The sequence below is a fragment of the Schistocerca serialis genome, chromosome 6 (genome assembly GCF_023864345.2).
Source record: "Schistocerca serialis cubense isolate TAMUIC-IGC-003099 chromosome 6, iqSchSeri2.2, whole genome shotgun sequence".
Lineage (NCBI taxonomy): Eukaryota > Metazoa > Arthropoda > Insecta > Orthoptera > Acrididae > Schistocerca > Schistocerca serialis.
The window spans coordinates 54,146,819-54,166,097 of NC_064643.1; positions in this window are offsets into that span (position 1 = coordinate 54,146,819).

Consider the following 19,279-nt stretch of genomic DNA (forward strand, 5'->3'; position numbering starts at 1 on the left):
AGTCATTATTTTGTTAAAGTGAACTATCGTCTAAATAAATATTTATTCAAATGTGAGCAATATAATTTTAACAGCTTTGGAGACTTTTATGTCAAGTTTACATATACGCACTGTTAGATATTCGTCTATGTGGCTATATGGGTCGCTACCGGTCCGGTTACGTCGCATTAGGCCATCTTTGCACTGGAACGTTAATTTACTAACATTTTCTCCCCCCAGAACCTGGGACGACTACTTTCACACATCGCACTGTGTGCTACAGCTGCATGTGGACACGCATGTCTAACGTGAGAACTAAACTTAAATAAACTTTTCAAGAGAGCGGCTTGCAACGCAGCGGTGCGAAGCGCGGAGGCTACAGCTTGTTACCGCTACCGTTTGACCATCATGACGACTGTAAGAAGCTACGTCATACGAGTAGACTTATTAAACGCAGACACAGCTGGACAGTTCTGAAAACTTAGCTCCATTTGGGGACGCTCTTAAGAAATAGGAAATCAAACAACTTAACAGTCAAGTAGCTGTCAGTCCAGTTTTAACATTTCAAGTTTAATATTCACTGAAGTAAATCGCAATTTAAATTTTTCTCCTTTGTTTTTCTGTCGCTACATAAAAGTATCTGCACCCTACTGGGTCGGCGGACGGCCTGTGTGAAAAGTACTCATTTTTAATGCACTGTAGCTGTTTTCCCTTGTGTGCAAGCTGTCAGCGTCCAGAAAGGTCGTCGAGGTGATGCAGCTTTCGCGCCGACACACTCGCTGGGCCGTATTAGTGCTGTGTCACGGCCACCAGTCGACAACCATCGCGCTGTACAAGCGGCGCCTTCAGCCGCCCACCGCGTCCCACGAGACAGCTCACTGGCTGCCACGATTCCGTCCTTCTCGCTGCACAGTCTGCTGTAGACTTCACCGCTGCGCCGCATTTTTCGTCGTAGCACTGTTATCGCTCACCCGTTGGCGCGGCCAGACTCTGAATTACGGGCAGGCGCGCAAGCGGCCAGAACGCCGCTATCTGCAACTTCGAGTCAGGGCTAAAGCGTTATCACGGTCTGCCTGCACCGGTTACCTTGAAAACTTCTGCTTCACGCCCCGAATGTATCACAGGCGGTCCACCTGTTACACAATTCCACATTTCTCCGTAGATATTATCTTCTGTTATTGGTGTGTTCAGCCTCAGCTGTCGCTGCTCGTTTATTGCTTCCAAACATGAAAATTCGTTTCTCTCTTATCATTAAGCACGTCTGTATACCAAAGAATTGTAGGTTTTCTGATGCCAACTATTTTTGATGACCGACGTCAGTAAGTTCTCAGATACAGTGACTAGCCAGAACATCACTAGCCAGTACGTCCACATTTGGCACGGATAACTGCAGCGACACGCCGTGACGTAGAAGCAATGAGGCCCTCGTAGGTCGCTGGAGTTGGGACCAAATTTGCACACAAAAGTAACCTAATTGCCGTACATTCGGGGAGGAGGCGATGAGCTCTGATGCCACGTTCAGTTACATCCAGATGTGTTCGATCGGATGCAGGTCTGGTGAGCATGGAGGGTCGGTCGCACATCAGCTGGAACTCGCCACTGTGTTCCCCGAACCACTCCATCACACTCCTAGCATCAAAAAATGGCGCATAATCATTCTGAAAAATTGCACTTCCGTTGGGAGAAATGACAACCGTGAACTGATGTACGTGATCTGCAACCAGTGTACGATACTCCTTGCCCGTCACGGTGCCTTGCACAAACTCCACTGGACCCACGGATGGCCACGTGTTTGCTCCCCAGAGCATAATGGAGTGGCCGCCAGCTTGTCTCCGTCCCGCAGCACAGGTGTCAAGGAGCTGTTCCCATGGAAGACGACGGATCTACGCCCTCCCATCGGCATGACGACGAGGGTATCGGGGTTCATCAGACCGTGCAGCACTCTGCCACCGAGTCTACGCCCAGTCCCGATACTCACGTGCCCATGTTGGTCTTAGTTGCCGATGTCGTGGTGCTCACATTGGAAAATAGGAAATTTGTTCCCATGGGACCAAACTGCTGACGTAATCGGTTCCTGGGCTTACAGACTTCTTAATCTAACGCTAAGCAAAACACACACACACACACACACACACACACACACACACACACACCCATGCCCCAAGGACGACTCGACCCTCCCTCGAAGTTAGCCGCGTGAACCGTGGCAAGGCGCCTTGGACCGCACGGCCACCAACGCGACCTGTTGACATTGGCACATGCATGGGTCGTCGGTTGCGGAGACCCATCGTTAGGAGTGTTCGGTGCACTGCGTGTTCAGACACACACGCATTCTGCCCAGCATTAAAGTCTGGTGTTAGTTCCGCCACAGTTCGCCGCCTGTCCTGTTTTACCAGTCCGCCCAGCCTACGACGTCCGACAACTGTAATGAGGGGTGGCTGGCCAACGCCACGGCGTCTGGACGTGGTTTCACCTGCAAGTCGTGCAGTTTCCGAAATGCTCGTGACGAACCTCCGGGCCGTCGCAGTTTGCCCTCGCTCAAACTCAGATGCTTCGCGCGCCTTTCCTATTCTACACACGGACAGCACGCTCACCGTGCGTGTTTCCGACTAGCAGTCATTCCTCGCCAGGTGACGCTGCTATCGCCTAGACTAATTTATGTTGATAGTAGGTCGGTGGTCATAATGTTCTGTCTGATCACTGTATTTGTCATTGATAGATGTTTGAAATTTCGTGAAACGTTTCTTTATCTGCTTTCTATACCAAGCAAGAGAACTTTTGTGAAGTCTGGCAGGTAGGATATGATATATTTATGGAAACAAAGTTCTGCGAGCGGGGGCTTTTGGGTCGTGCTTGCATATCTAAGTAGGTACAAGTTGCCTCCGAAAGGGAAACGTTCCAGGTTCGAATCGCTGTCCGGCATAAGTTTCAGTCTGCCAGGAAGTTTCAAATCGGCCCCCTACGCTGCAGAGAGAAATTTGTTCTGGAGTATAGACTTCTCATAGAAATATCGTCCAATAGATTGAACGAACCCACATGTTTCTGATAGCGTGTATACAGAGTAGGGTGTCCATTCGTCCCGTTTTTCCCGGGACAGTCCCGTTTCTTACCAAAATGTCCCGCTGTCCCGAAAGTTTTTTAAGGGACTCTGAAATGTCCCGTTTTTTTATGATTCTGCTTGGCTAGAGTATTTTACGCTACTGGTTGTTTGACTTGCTATTAAATGCGCAATTATTTACGCTAGGAAGCGTGTGATGACTTTCAGCATACCCCAAACATGTACCGAACTGTCAAAAATCGCAAGTAATTTTAAACACGCTATAGGTTAGCAATAACAACGAAGATTCTTCTCTTCTAAATCGATCCACTGACTCCGTGATACTCTACACCAGTGATACTTGCTCTCTGGCTTTCGTCACCACACTGTTAATGTTTTGCACTGTGCAATCACTGTTTCATTATGCCAAAGCGGAAGTGTAATTTTAACAGCAATATAAAAAGCGAGTTTCCTTTTGTCACTGGTAGTGGAGAAACTGTAGAATGTAGGTTGTGCAGACCAAAATTTGCTATTGGACATGGTGGAAGGTCTGACATTGTGAATCACATTAAGACGAAGAAACATCGCATGAGTGATCAAACGAAAAGAACAAATAAATGCGTGAGTGACTACTATGTAAACTTAAAATCAATAACAAAAATGGAGAGGCAGTAGGCAACACAAGAAGCTACGTTTGCATACCACAGCGCAATGCATAACCTTAGCTGCTGTACTACAGCAGTTGTTAAAAAACTTTTCAATCCTAAATTCACATGTGGACACACAAAATGTAATGCAATCATTTCAAATGTTATTGCACCGTATGCAGCTCAGCAGGTCTTAAATGAACTGAAAAGTGCTCGATTAATTTCTGTAATGATTGATACATCGAATCACCTGGATTTGAAGCTGTTTCCTCTCCTTATCAGGTATTTTCACCCTGAAAATAGCATTACGGTGAAAGTGTTCGAATTGGTTAATTTAGCTGGAGAAACTTCAGATTTACTTCAGAATTATGTGCGGGAGGTTTTAAAGAAATATGATCTTGAGGGAAAGGTGATCACAGTTTCTGCAGACAACACTAACACAGAGGAAAGGAAAAAACAATTTGGTCTATAAACTGCAACAGAACACAGTGGATAATGTAGTAGGCGTTCGCTGTCCAGCACATGTGGTGCACAATTCCTTACAAACTGGCTCAGATTGCCTACCCATCGACTGCCAATTAATTGTAAACAAAATCTACCAGCATTTCCACATGTATACAGTAAGGGTTGAATCCTTGAAGTCATTCTGTAAGTTTGCTGAAACTGTATACAAAAGTGTACTTGGGCACAGCATTGGAAAGAATTGTAGAGGTATTTCCTGCTTTGAAATCATACTTCATTTCCCTTGATAAGTGTCCTGTTCAATTCTTTGATAACCCTGCGTCTATTGTTCTTCTACATTTTCTTGTTAGCCAGCTAAAATCTTTCTCCACGACAATTAAATGTATTGAGAAACAAGAAATCACAATAGTGGAAGTTTATCAAGAAAAAATCATTTGGCAAATTACAATGTAGAACATCTGAAAGACTTCTCACATCCTTTGTACATGAGACTCTAAGAAAGCTGGTAGAAGAGGGTGAAATTACTGTAGAACAATTTCATATTTATGCTGACATCTTCTATGACTCTTGCATTGAGTATATAAAAGAATGGTGTTTTCCATTTCTCACACCTTTTAAGGCATTTGACTGGGTTAATACTGAAAAGGAGCAGCTACAGTGGAAGGCTATTCAGGACTGTTCGTACCAAATTTTCCTGTTGATGAAGACGAATTGTTCGATGAATTTTCATGTGCACATAACTTCATAAAAAGTGAATGAGACAAAGAAAGTGTTAATGCAACATGGTGTAAAAATATTTGCATATTTCAAAAGTAAAGACATTAACATCAAAAACATGATTCATTTGGTGGAGTTTTGTCTGGCAATTCCTGGTCAAATGCTGCTGTGGAACGTGTGTTTTCGTTAGTGAACTCTTTGTGGTCAGATGAAAAAAACAGAATGAGAGTTGAAACAGTGAGGGCCTTGCTCATTGTCAAAAGACAGTTTAATGGTGTATCGTGTATTGACTTTAATAACACAATTTCAAACGAAAATGCATTTCTTGATAAAGTACATAATAGTGAAAAGTACGGTGATAGTGTGGCAGTATAATTGTAAATACAGAGTGAACATTAATAAAACCGACAAACTGCCAGCACGGATTCCCGACTGGAAATGTTGGAAAGAAGGTGCTATGTACATGTGTCCGTAAACGCATCGCTCCCTCGACAGATGACGCTGACGAATGATAGTTCAGCTGACCACATGCTGCGTGCTCCCTGTGTGTTGCAGGCTGTGTCACTGACGCAGCGTACTGTAAGCAGCGGAATGGTCCGGAATTCACATCGGGAACAAGCCGATAAAGTGTCTGTGTACGGCAAGTGGATGGAAACGGTCGAGAAGCAGCACGGCTAAGCCAAGGCAAATACACTCAGACACCAACCGTATCACAACATTTTAAGCTCTTTTTGGGCGTTTGTGTGATCACGAGACAGACTAACGTGCAGGGAGGCGTCGGACTGTGCGTGCACTAGATTTGGGGGACTGGATTTTACAGAATATTCAGACAAACCCTAGTACAAGCTCAAGGCAAGTGGTCCGCCAACATAGTATAAGCCGAAGTACGGTTATGTGTATCCTGCATGACAACCACTACTAGCCCTGTCACCTGCGAGTGCAAGGGTTATCAGCATCGGATTTCCCTCTGCCAGAAGACTCTTGTGGATGGTACTTGGACCAAGAGGGAAGGCTCTTGTGGATGGTACTTGAGCCGAGAGGGGAGACTCTTGTTGATGGTACTTGGACCAAGAGGGAAGACTCTTGTGGATGGTACTTGGACCTAGAGGGAAGACTCTTGTGGATGGTACTTGGACCAAGAGGGAATGCTCTTGTGGATGGTACTTGGATCAGACCATCACAATTATGGGATCCTGTGACAAGTTCTCTTTACGGTACGCTGCGTCAATCTGGCAGCCTGCAACACACGGGGAACACAGGGCACGTGGTTAGAGGGACTTCCACTCGTCAGCGCCATCTACTGTGGCGACGTTGCATTTCTGGACACATGTTCATAGGAGCTTTTCTCCCAAATTTCCAGTCAGAAACCCGTCCCTGCAGTTGTCGGTTCTATTAATGTTCATGAACAATCACAGAAAATAAGTTTTCAGTACAGAGACACATAACAGAGCTTTCCACCAATGAATAAGTCCTTTAACGAAGTTACGCTGGTATTTCCTCTGTGTTTTATAAGATTACCGAAAAGGATGTTTCTGATCGCTTCCCACCGATACACGTAATATTCTCGACCCATTATTTTTTCTAAGAGACAGTTCCTATGAGCCGCAACAAACATTCTGTCCTATAAATTGCTAACCATTAACTTTGTGAAATTTAGATATATAGAGAAATACGACAGTGATTTGGTCCGATACTTTCGGAAGCTGGGGAGGCGGTAAACAGTTCTTTTCAGGAATGAGAGACGGAAAATTTTACACATTTTATGGTCTAGGAATAAGCGAACTGTCTCGAGTCCTTCTTTTTTAATGTAGAGTTAGATTGTGTGCCTGAAGTCGCATTAACATTGTAAACGTGGCAGTTATATACACTGATCACCCAGAACATTATGACGACCGACCCACTGTCGATGTAAATCCAAAGAGGCGATAGCAGCGTGACCAGGCGAGGAGAGGCTGCCAGCCAGGCACACGCACGGTGCGTGTGGTATGAGTGAGCGCAGCGCGCTGCCCGCGTGTAGAGTGCGGAAGGCGCGCGCGATCTGAGTCCGACCGAGGGCGGATTGTGGTGGCCCAGAGACTCGACACGAGCATTTTGGAAACTACACGACTTGTCGGCTGTTCGAGGAGTGCTGTGGTGAGGTCTTCATCACACAGCGAAAGCAAGGTGACTCAACGTCCAGACGTCGTGGGATTGGGCGGCCGCCTCTCATCACAGATGTCGGGCGTCATAGGCTGGACAGACTGTTGCAACAGGACAGGCAGCGAACTGCGACGGATCTAACATCAGGCAGAGAACAAGTGTGTCTGAAGACACAGTGCATCGAGACCACCTAACGATGGGCCTCCGCAGCCTACCCGTTCATGTGCCAACGTTAACACTACGACTGAAGTGGCACCTGACCGTCGACACTGGACTTTGGCGCAGTGGCAAAGCGCTGCACGGTCTGATGAATCCCGATACCTTCCTCATCATGCCGATGGAAGGGCGCGAATCCGTCGTCTTTCAGGGGAACAGCTCTTTGGCAAATGTAGTGCAGGACGAAGCAAGGTTGGCAGCGGCTCCATTAAGCTCTGGGGAACACGTGAGCATCCATTGGTCAAGTAGAGCTCGTGTAAACCACCATGACGGGCAAGGAGTATCGTACACCGGTTGCAGACCCCGTTACCTGACGGTAGAGTAATTTTTCAGAAAGATAATGCTCCATGTTACTGGGTCAGGAGTGTGATGGAGTGGTTCGAAGAACACAGTGGTGTGTTCCAGCTGATGTGCCGACCACCCAACTCGTCAGATCTGAAATCGATGGAACACATCTGGGATGTGATTAAGCTTGGCGTCACAGCTGATCGCTCCCCTCCCCGGAATCAACAGGGACTAGCCGACTTGTGTGTGCAGGTACGGCGCCAACTCTGTCCAGCGACCTACCAAGGCCTCACCGCTTTCGGGCCACCACGAGTCGCCGCAGTTATCCGTGGACATAGCGGCTATTAGGTAGGCGGTCACAATGTCCTGGCTGATCAGTGTATGTCCTGTTGTTGTGGTGGTGGTGGTGGTGGTGAGGGTGGTGGTAGGGTGGTGAAGCCGGTGATGGGGGATTTATATGTTAGTGACGTACCGCAGCCAAAATGCGCACGTGAGGGCGAAAATGGAAGTGAATCAAAATAACACATCAGATGCGCTAGCTGCAATGAACTGCAATTTCCGTACATCGGAACCAGTTTTTACTACTGTACTGTGAACATCTGCTCACGTCCGTCAATCTAGGCTTTCAAATGGCTCTAAGCATTATGGGACTTAACATCTGAGGTCATCAGTCCCCTAGACTTAGAACTGCTTAAACCTAATTAACCTAAGGACATCACACATAGCTATGCCCGAGGCAGGATTCGAGCCTGAGACCGTAGCAGCAGCGCGGTTCCCGACTGAAGCGCCTAGAACCGCTCGGCCACAGCGGGCGGCTCAAGCTAGGCGCCGCTGTGGTTAAGCCACGGTGAGAGAGAAGTCCCGTCATCCCCATTAGGTTTGCCTATTCATGCTAGAAAGTAAATATTAGTTGCATTTTATTTTTAAGTCCAGACAGCCGTATTTATTTCGCACGAGAACTTCTGTGAAGTTTGGAAGGTACGAGACGAGGCACTTGCGTGAGTCGTGCTTGGGAAGCTCAGTTGGTAGAGCACTTGCCCACGAAAGGCAAAGGTCCCGAGTTCGAGTCTCGGTCCGGCACACAGTTTTAATCTGCTACGAAGTTTCAGTCGTATTTAATGCTTTCCACTTTGATTGCAATAGAATTATGTCGCCATAAGCCTCCATCTTCAGACGCTTAACGCATGTAGCGATGTACAGCAAATCAACAAGTGCGCCATGCGCACCACTGACTAATGGGCTTCTGACCTCAGATGTACAGATATTCTGAGACGTTGACGCCTGAACAACGTCGCCTTCATGTGAATGATCTGAGCGCCTTGAGGCCCATTTTGTTGCTTTCCAGTCTCTCTCTTTCGCAGTGCCGTGAGCTACAGTGAGGGGACAAAAGGCATGGGATAGCGATGTGGACCTTATACAGCTGGCCGTAGTATTGCGTGCACAGGGTATAAAAGGGCAGTACATTGGCGGAAATGTTATTTGCACTCAGGTGATTCATGTGAAAAGATGTCTGACGTCAATGTGACGGCAGGACGGGAATTAACAGACTCTGAATGCGGAAATGTAGTTGGAACTAGGGAATTCAGTGTTCCGGAATCCACGTGTCCAGAGTGTGAAGAGAGTACCAAATTTCAGGCAATACCTCTCACCACGGACGGCGTAGTGGCCGACACGATCCACGTAACGACCGATAACGGCTGCGTTTACGTGAATTGTCGGTGCTGACTGACAAGCAACACTGCGTCAGATACCAGTATACATTAATGAGGGACGTCAGGATAGTGCCACGAAATTTTGTGTCGAAGGGCTTTGGCAGCAGACGACCTACGAGAGTGCCTTTGCCAGCAGCACATCACCTGCAGCGCCGCTCCTGGGCTCGTGACCATATCGATTGGATTGTAAGACGACTGGAAAACAGCAGCCTGGTCAGATGAGTCACGATTTCAGTACGTTAAAATTGATGGTAGGTTTAGAGTGTGGCGCAGACCCCACGAAACCGTGGACCCAAGTTGTCAACAAGACACTGTGCAAGTTGGTGGTGGCTTCATAACAGTGTGGGCTGTGTTTACACGGAATGGATTCGGTCCTCTGGTCCAACTGAAACGATCATTGACTGGAAATGAGTATGATCGACTACCTGGTGATAATTTTCAGTCGTTCATGGACATCTTGTTCCCAAACATGTCACCAGCCATAATTATTCGCGATTGGGCTGAAGAATATCCTGGACAATTTGAGCAAGTGATTTGGGTATCCACATCACTCGACCTGAATCCCTTCGAACATCTGTGGGACAGAATCCAGAGGTCAGGTTGAGCACAAAATCCTGCATCGGCAACACTTCTGCAATTATGGACGGCTACAGAGGCAGAATGTCTCATTATTTCTGCAGGAGACTTCCGGTGACTTCGTATGTCAACTCCACGTCCAGTCGCTGTACTGTGGCGATCAAAAGGAGGTTTGACACGATATCAGAAGGTGTACCACGATTTTTGTTATTTAAGTGTACATCTATCTGATTGCACCGTTGTTCGTCCTAACCTAACCGGAACAGTTTAACTGCAGAGGTCATTGGAGTATAACAACTGTGGCTTGGAAAACCGTTACGTTACAGTGTTAGTAAAATCGTTGGTCAACTAATATGTAAACGCGACAGAGAACATATATATTGATCAAAAATGCACTAATTCCACATTTTTTTTAGAAGTGACATTCTCCCTCGTGGCCTTCGTATGAGGTTCCTACATTATAGGTAATGTTCAGTTACACAAGAGAAAAAAAATTTGTGAACTGATATTATAACCCTACTGGTGGGCTGTAGAATACAGTGCCACGTGGTGTTCTCACCAGCGAGGCGAACAGTTACGAACAGTGAAACAGTTTCGAAACTTAGTGACAGATGGCTCTGGGTGCTGTACGCACCATCGACGTGTCCTTGAATTCTTCAAACTCTTACATGAGTGATACGTCTCTGCCTATGTGACGGAAAATAATGTGACCACAGTTTGCGAAAAATCATAATTTCATTTCAGAACCCTTCTCCCCCCCCCCCCACCCCACCCGCACCCTCTCCCCTGCTCCCTCCCTCACGCACGACTTCCCCGGTAACTGAAGAAACTAAAGCTAGTGTATACCGCGTGTCCGTGTAGTGACCTGCAGCTACATGCGCGATGAAGTGAACGCTCTACGCGGTTTTTATCCTGCATGTGTACTGCAACTTTCCCTGAAAGAGGGCAGTGTGACAGTTCATGCGTCGTCCAACAGTGCTTACAGAACAGCTAAAGACTTTGGCCTGAAAAGTTGACAATCTGCCTGCGTTGTGAAACTACACGGAGCGCAACGTGTTTTCTGTGCTCAACAAATACTACTATGACAACTAACTGGACAAAGATACTATTCACAGTTAAACCGCACAGTGTGTGCTTACGTACTTGTAAACCATACTATCAAAGTGAGAATGAAAAATATGAAGAACCAGTAACAGGCAGAAAGCTACAATTTATCACTTTAATGTTGTATTTTTTCAAGTCTATATACGAGGGGTGTTCAATAAGTAATATAAGACATGTTTTATTCTAATAGGATAAACAAAGCTCAAAAGCCACATGGCATTAAAGATAAATGTGCAATATAATTTGGAAGTTCGAGCAATCACAAAGACGTTATTATACGGGATGATCCATTGATAGTGATCGGGCCAAATAGCTCACGAAATAAGCATCAAACGAAAAAACTACAAAGAACGAAACTCGTCTAGCTTGAAGGGGAAAACCAGATGGCGCTATGGTTGGCCCGCTAGATGGCGCTGCCATATGTCAAACGGATATCAACTGCGTTTTTTTAAATAGGAATCCCCATTTTTTATTACATATTCGTGTAGTTCGTAAAGAAATATGAATGTTTTAGTTGGGCCACTGTTTTCGCTTTGTGATAGATGGCGCTGTAATAGTCACAAACGTATAAGTACGTGGTATCACGTAACATTCCGCCAGTGCGGAAGGTATTTGCTTTGTGATACATTACCCGTGTTAAAATCGACCGTTTACCAATTGCGGAGCCGGCCGCTGGTGGCCGAGTGGTTCTAGGCGCTTCAGTCTGGAACCGCGGGACCGCTACGGTCGTAGGTTCGAATCCTGCCTCGGGCATGGATATGTGTGATGTCCGCTACTGCCGATTTGTCGATATGTCCCAAGCGACAGTTTCTTTTGTGCTCCGTCAACCGTGTATTGATGCTTCTTTTTGTAGTTCCTACGTAAACCCTGCCACAACTACACGGAATTTTATACACCCCGGGGGTGGCTAGGGGGTGACGAGCATCTTTTGTTGATCTTAGGCATTCACTAATTTTCTTAGTAGGTCTAAAAATGGTCTCTACCTGAAACTTGGCTAGTACTTTTCCAATGCGATCCGTGATATTATGGATGAACGGAAGAAATACTTTTCCAGCTGATGGTTGTTGCTGTCTCCTATTTTTAGGCATTTTTCTATTTGGGTGAAGTGCTGGGTTAATCTCGTTTTTCGTATAACCATTTTTCGCAAAGGCCATTCGTAAATGATTTAGTTCTTCTTGTAAGTAGCCTGGTTCACAAATATTATTGGCCCTATCCACTAGTGTTTTTATGACCCCCCTCTTTTGCCTAGGGTGGTGGTTTGACTTCTTATGGAGGTAGCGATCAGTATGTGTACCTTTCCTGTAGACCTTATGACCTAAGGTCCCATCCGCCCGTTTGATAACTGATACATCCAAGAAGTTAAGTTGTCCATTCTTCTCCTTCTCCATAGTAAATTTAATCTTTGGGTTGATGATATTTAAGTGTACCACAAAATCATGTAGCGGAATATGTTTTAAAAGATGGAGATCACGAAATAAAATTTGGTGAAACAAGCGTGCTAGCGAGGACGTCGCACTATTATACACGTATGTATAGAGAGGCAATTGAAATCCACAAACATCAATACAATTTTAATCGTAAAGAAGAAGGATTAAAATTGGATAACATATGCCGGTCGACGTTGCATCAATCACGTGACAATTGATTGCCTGCAATCGAGAGAACAGACGATAGCCAGAGATAGCTGCACATCGACGCCACGTGACGTGTGGTGGCGCCCCCTACGATCTCTATATAAGCGGCGGCCCCAGCTCCTAGCAGCCAGTCGTCGACTCACCTCGGAAGATGTTCTCCGTAGTTGAGAACGAAACGTCAGGGAGAAGAAGTTCCACAGATCGACCACGGCAACTTAGCCCGGAAGAGTTTATTGTTACTACAAGATGTTTCACTGCATGACATAATGGATATGTACTTCCAACATGATGGATGTCCGGCACATATCTCGCTTGCGGTTGAAGCGGTATTGAATAGCATATTTCATGACAGGTGGATTGGTCGTCGAAGCACCATACCATGGCCCGCTCGTTCACCGGATCTGACGTCCCCGGATTTCTTTCTGTGGGGAAAGTTGAAGGATATTTGCTATCGTGATCCACCGACAACGCCTGACAACATGCGTCAGCGCATTGTCAATGCATGTGCGAACATTACGGAAGGCGAACTACTCGCTGTTGAGAGGAATATCGTTACACGTATTGCCAAATGCACTGAGGTTGACGGACATCATTTTGAGCATTTATTGCATTAATGTGGTATTTACAGGTAATCACGCTGGAGCAGCATGCGTTCTCAGAAATGATAAGTTCACAAAGGTACATTTATCACATTTGAACAACCGAAATAAAGTGTTCAAACGCACCTACGTTCTGTATTTTAATTTAAAAAACCTACCTGTTACCAACTGTTCGTCTAAAATTGTGAGCCATATGTTTGTGACCATTATAGCGCCATCTATCACAAAGCGAAAAAAGTGGTCCAACTAAAACATACATTTTTCTTTACGTACTACACGAATGTGTAATAAAAAATTGGGGGTTCCTATTTAAAAAGACGTAGTTGATATCCGTTTGACGTATGGCAGCGCTGTCTAGCGGGCCAACCATAGCGCCATCTGGTTTCGCCCTTCAAGCTAGATAAGTATCGTTCTTTGTATTTTTTTCGTTTGACGCTTATTTCGTGCGATATTTGGCCCGTTCACGATCAATGGACCACCCTGTATAACAGCGAGCGCAGATCACAAGCACCTCAGTAGCATAGCATGCATGAATGGAGACGCATTACAGGAAGAGGCGGTATTCTCGACAGATCGTCACACCACCGATCGAATTTTAGCTGATAAAGCTAAGACAATACGTGCGAGAAAGAGTATAGGTAAACGCAGTGCAGTATTTGCAGTTGAAGAAACTATGCGTGGTAAAGTTAAGTTGGGTTTGGGTGTGAAGAAGTTGAGCCAAATTATGAGCACTGCACGTATGGCGCTAAGGAAAAAGATGAAAACTAAAGTGTGCATGAAAAACTGTATCCTGACAGCATTGTATGCAGCTAAAAGAGCCCTGAAACAGAAAGGAGTGAGAAAAAATGATCGATTAAACCACCGAATACCCAAGACGTCAGGTGAAATTGTTCCCTTCCTTATTCCTTTCTTAGCTGGTCTCTCAGCGGTGGGTTCACTGGCAAGGGGTGCTGTGCCTATTGGCAGGACAGTCAAGAATGCACAAAGCTGTTACGTCTGCCACAGACGGCCCCTGCCATGCAGACTACACTCAAGACACCCCTGTGTACCATATAACATACTCAAGCACTTGGAGCAGGCGCAACCAAGAGGAAAACAATTCTTCAGAACTTGCTAGAGACTAATGCGAACCTTTTTCTGCAGAGGTCACCTCACAGATACAGGGAAAGTTGGAGTACTCCGTCGGCCTCCACCGGCTTTATAAGGCCAGCGCAGCAGCAGTACAGCCAGTTCCTCGCTGAGCTAGGACCAGCTCCGACGGACCTCACAGACGCTCTTGATGAATGGTCGTCTACAAGTTATTTGTTTTTGTGTGCGTGTAGTGATTGCTCGAGAAGTGTAGTTCAGTTTCAATAAACGGCATTGTACTGAGTGTTCTACAATACTGAGTATTCACCAAAATCTCTTAGGAGCAACTGCAGGAATTGCAGGAGGAACGAAGACATAACCACATGATGGAGGCCGCAGCCTTCGGAAAAGGGCTGTACTTAAAACCCTACAAGAAAGGATTAGGTCTCTTCATAAACAAAAAAAGTCCCCTAGCAGTCCTACCAGACAGGGCGCTTACAAACAAATATCTGCTTAAGTTTGTTACGAAGAAATTCAACATTCCGAGATGTGTTTATGCGGAATACATTATGAAAGACTATGTGGAAATCAGGACACTGCGGAATTGTGACTCTGGATGTAATAGGAGGAGCTGGAACTCACTGGGTGGCATATGTTAAAAGAGAAATACAAATAACGTCTACTATTTCGACTTATCTGGCGGGCGATCTGCAATCCCCAGAAGAATTACAACGATACTTCACAGGCCGAAGACATGTGTAGTACAATCTTCAACTCTACCAAGACTTTAATACATTCCTGTGTGATCATGTATGCTTCATGTTCCTTCTGACTTTAACGAACGATATGTAAGGCCGGGTACAAAGCACCCATTCACCAGTCGATGTTTAGATCCAATGTCGTACACTCTGACATTAAACGAGCGATCGTCTGTACTACTTCCCACCAATTGATTTAAGCGTTGGACATTGGAGCATCACGCTGATTGTACTGGCGACATACAACACCATCCCAAATATCACAGAAGCTAACAATAAACTGCATCTAGAAATTAATGGTAAACAAGAAATTGTAGAAATTGAACTTGGTGCATACGATATTGACGATTTAAAGAAAGTTTTAAAACAGTCTGGAAAAGGGATTGAGTTCCGTGCAAACATCAGTACACTTAAATCTGATGTAAGGACGGTGAATTCTTCGATTGACTTTAAGCGGAAAGGTTAAATAAACCCAGTACTGGGTTTCACAAAGAGACAGGTTTTGAAGACAGACCCCAATAAATTTTACAGATCTGATCAGACAGTGGATATTCTCCCTGTCAGTACAATCCGTGTTGATTGTAACATTGCAATGAATTCATATCTCAACGATGGATTGGTTCGTTCAATTTACGGATTCTTCCCATCAGTTGGAACAAGGTATAAGATTGTTGAGACTCCTACGGCCGCTATATACCTTCCAGTGACAGGTAAGTCATTGGACTACCTGGAGCTGCGTATTGTGGATCAGAATAACGAGTTTGTTGACTTTCGTGATGAGGAAATCATTTTACGACTTCATCTACGAGATGGGCGTAAGGTATAAAACCAGCGTACGCAGCGCACAACATAGCACTTCGCAGCAGAACCGCAACGTGATAACACATGCGAACTACAAGTTTCTTAAATCAGTAGGCTTGAAACCTCGCAATGACGTCGTCGTCATATCTCATCCAGCGGAACATGATGAGCGAAGCAAAACTTCTCGCATAAACCTTATACTTAAGCGACATTCAACAAGAACAATGAAATTAGGATTGTCATCCAGCATCAAGACGTTTTAACTCTTCCATGCAAGAGAATATTTGGATGGATCCTTTAAGAAAAAGGATGGTAGTCATACAATGGGACCAAGGCTTACACGTAATTATTTGGCATTCCTGTCCCAGAAAATACGTTATGAACTTAATGGGTTGAGATTGATCGTACATGTAATGTTGGCATAACATCAACCTTTAAAACATATCATCACCCTCGGATTTGAGTGACTTAGAAAATGCAGGATGGTTCATAGACGAGCCTGTAGGCAGAACAGCAGAAGAGTACCGCCGATTTCCTGGATGCATACTTCTAAAATGCTTAAGGGGTACTTTGAGGACATGCAGCGAATTATTATGAATGCTAAACAGGAGCCTATTCTGGTACGGAGTGCAACAGATAGCAACTCACACATTTAAGAAACAAGAGGAGAATCAGATCATCATCAATAAAATCATATGGAAAATGCCGCATATCACTGTGGCAGACGAGGAACGTTTGAAGCCTTTAAAAGATCTGAATACCGGTACATACCTGCCATTAACTTTCCGCTCATGAAAGGTTTTTGAGTACCTGGTGCTACTGACAGCGAGCAGACAAACATGGGCTATTAAAACCTCAGTGCACCTGTAAATACCAAGATTCATCATACTTGCATTCCAGACCATTGGAAGGGGGAATTTAGCAAATGATTCCACCGTATTTGTCAACTGTAATTCAGCCAATGCCAGAGTCTACTTGAATTCCTAATTCTATCCAAATGACAATTTACTGCTACAGTGGAATCAGAACGTACACAGTCTAGCATTTGACATGTATGCAGGGTTCCGTGCTTCTAACTATGAACGCGTTGCAGAGGAAGGGTGCCTACTCAGTCCACGGGAATTCAAGAAGCTGGCACCAATCATTGTGACGGACTGTTGTAAGCAGAATGAGATAATTAAATCAGGAGCAATAAATGTACGAATCGAATTTGAATCTTCATCAAATTCCCAGAACACACTGCAGCATATGCTCTAGTTCTACACAACCATTTGATTAACTATTGCCCACTTACTGGTGTTGTGGAACGTGCTGTATAAATGACCAAGTGCTGTGGCATGCCCAGAGCATTTCACAATAACAACTCGCAGTGTGAATGTCGTTGCCGACGTTCAAGGTTTCTATGATAATGAGTGTAGACAATTTGTATTTAAAGGTGTTGCACTCATAGCATACACAGAAGATATTGGTATAATAGAGACATTCTCAGCAAGAATTGCATCACTCAGGCCTTTCAAGGATGTGAATTGTGCTCAAACGCGGAGGAGTGCCAAGTGGCTTACACATTTCTTTCATGAACTCCACTGGTATACCTTAAAAAGAAATAATGACGTCACTTCGAAAGTTCGATCATCCTGAGACCATCATCTACGTCAAAGGCGAGGAGAAGATCACATGGATGCTCTGAATCTTCAAGTTTGCATCTATTCAAGACCTGGAATTCTACGGGCACCTTGCTATCCATGAGCTCAACAAGAAGAAGGTGTGTGAAAATAGTGTTTTGCTGCTTATAAAAATGTAAAATTATTTTTAAGTTGGATTAATGAAAATAAATGATTTTTGTACCTCACATTCTGTGCTTTTCTTTCTTTCTACCTATCTCCTACTTAGATAGTATGTAGCTTTGCCCAGATCCTATGTCTGTGGCTTTGATTAAGCACAGGAGATATAATATCAGCCATGTTTGCTGTATTTCTTTGGATGCGGACACGATCACATGCCGCCTGTTCCAAAAACCTGTAAGTGCAGCACGATAGGCGAAATCCTTTGCGAACATTAGGTTTTTTTTCCCTCCATCTTAAACGTCACCTCCCTCATGCTTTAAACTAATATCTTGTGCATCTTGCACAGCCTTTATATACATTTGTAAGGGTGGGGATTTGTGAAATAACAACAAAGACATATGGTAATAATAACTTTTTATTCAGACATATATACTCAGAATAGAATACAGCTTTACATTCACAAATCTTGTTGTTTATAAAATACACGAAGCAATACTGCTTTTAAGTTCACAGTTCTTGTTACTGTTTGAATTATTTTATTTACAGTTCTTCATTTTTTTTAAATAATAGTACTGAGTGAAATTTTTTGTCCTTTACATTGCAGTATAGTTTACAGCTATTTGCAGAGGTATAGTTTCTCTTACACTACTACTATTACTAGTGAAATTCCACATAAACAGAATACTTTATTTATACTTTGAACTGGGTGGCTCTAAGCATTTTCCACCTCAAGTAGCCAAAATAATTTAATAATACAACGAAGCGGATGGCCTTTTGCACTCATACAATCACACACGCAGATGAAGTGCAAAAGCGAGAAATACGGTAAAATATATTTTCCTTCATTTACAATTTTTTATTTTTTTTAAATATATTATTTCAGTTTTTTAAATCTTTACATAAATACACTGCACATTTTTAATTTGGTTTAGTATTTTTTTATAATTTTTTCCCATCACATACTGCTAATATAGGTGTGCCTAGATATTATTGCAATTATTTAGAAAAAAACAATATATATATACACAGGCATAAATTTTTTCCCATCACATACTGCTAATATAGGTGTGCCTAGATATTATTGCAATTATTTAGAAAAAAACAATATATATATATATATATATATATATATATATATATATATATACACAGGAATAAATATTTACACGCACATCTACACTCAAACGCACTCACAAGCATACACACATAAACACTCGCAAATGTAGGCACGCCATATGTCACACACTCAAAATTTAATCTGTGATAGAAGAGCCATCCTATTAGGCACAAGCTCTCACTCAGCCAGCCACTCACTCACTCACTCTCATTCACACTGTCGGAGTCCCCACCCTCTCTTGTGCTTTAAGTAAATAGTGTGAGTATAGGAAGGTTTTGATCCCATCTTCACAAATGGATTTTTTATCGTCGTGAGGTGACAATCCGACTTTAGATTGCAGCACAGTACTCGCGATCGAGTACTACTTTGCTGTACCGAATGCGGAGGTTGAGGCGAAGCACCGTGAACTCCACCATACAGGCACTACAAGTAGTTTTCGACAGTGAGTGATGTCTCTCGATCTTCCACCATAACCGAGTCCATCAACATGAGGTAGCCAAGGAAGTCAAAACGTGGGTTCTACTACGCCAAGACTGCTTGGTAGCCACAACAGGAAAACATAATTAATTAGCAAGAGTACAAAACAAGAGAGTATTTATTATTTAACATTATTGTAGTCCATGATGTGTTGGTTGACAATTATA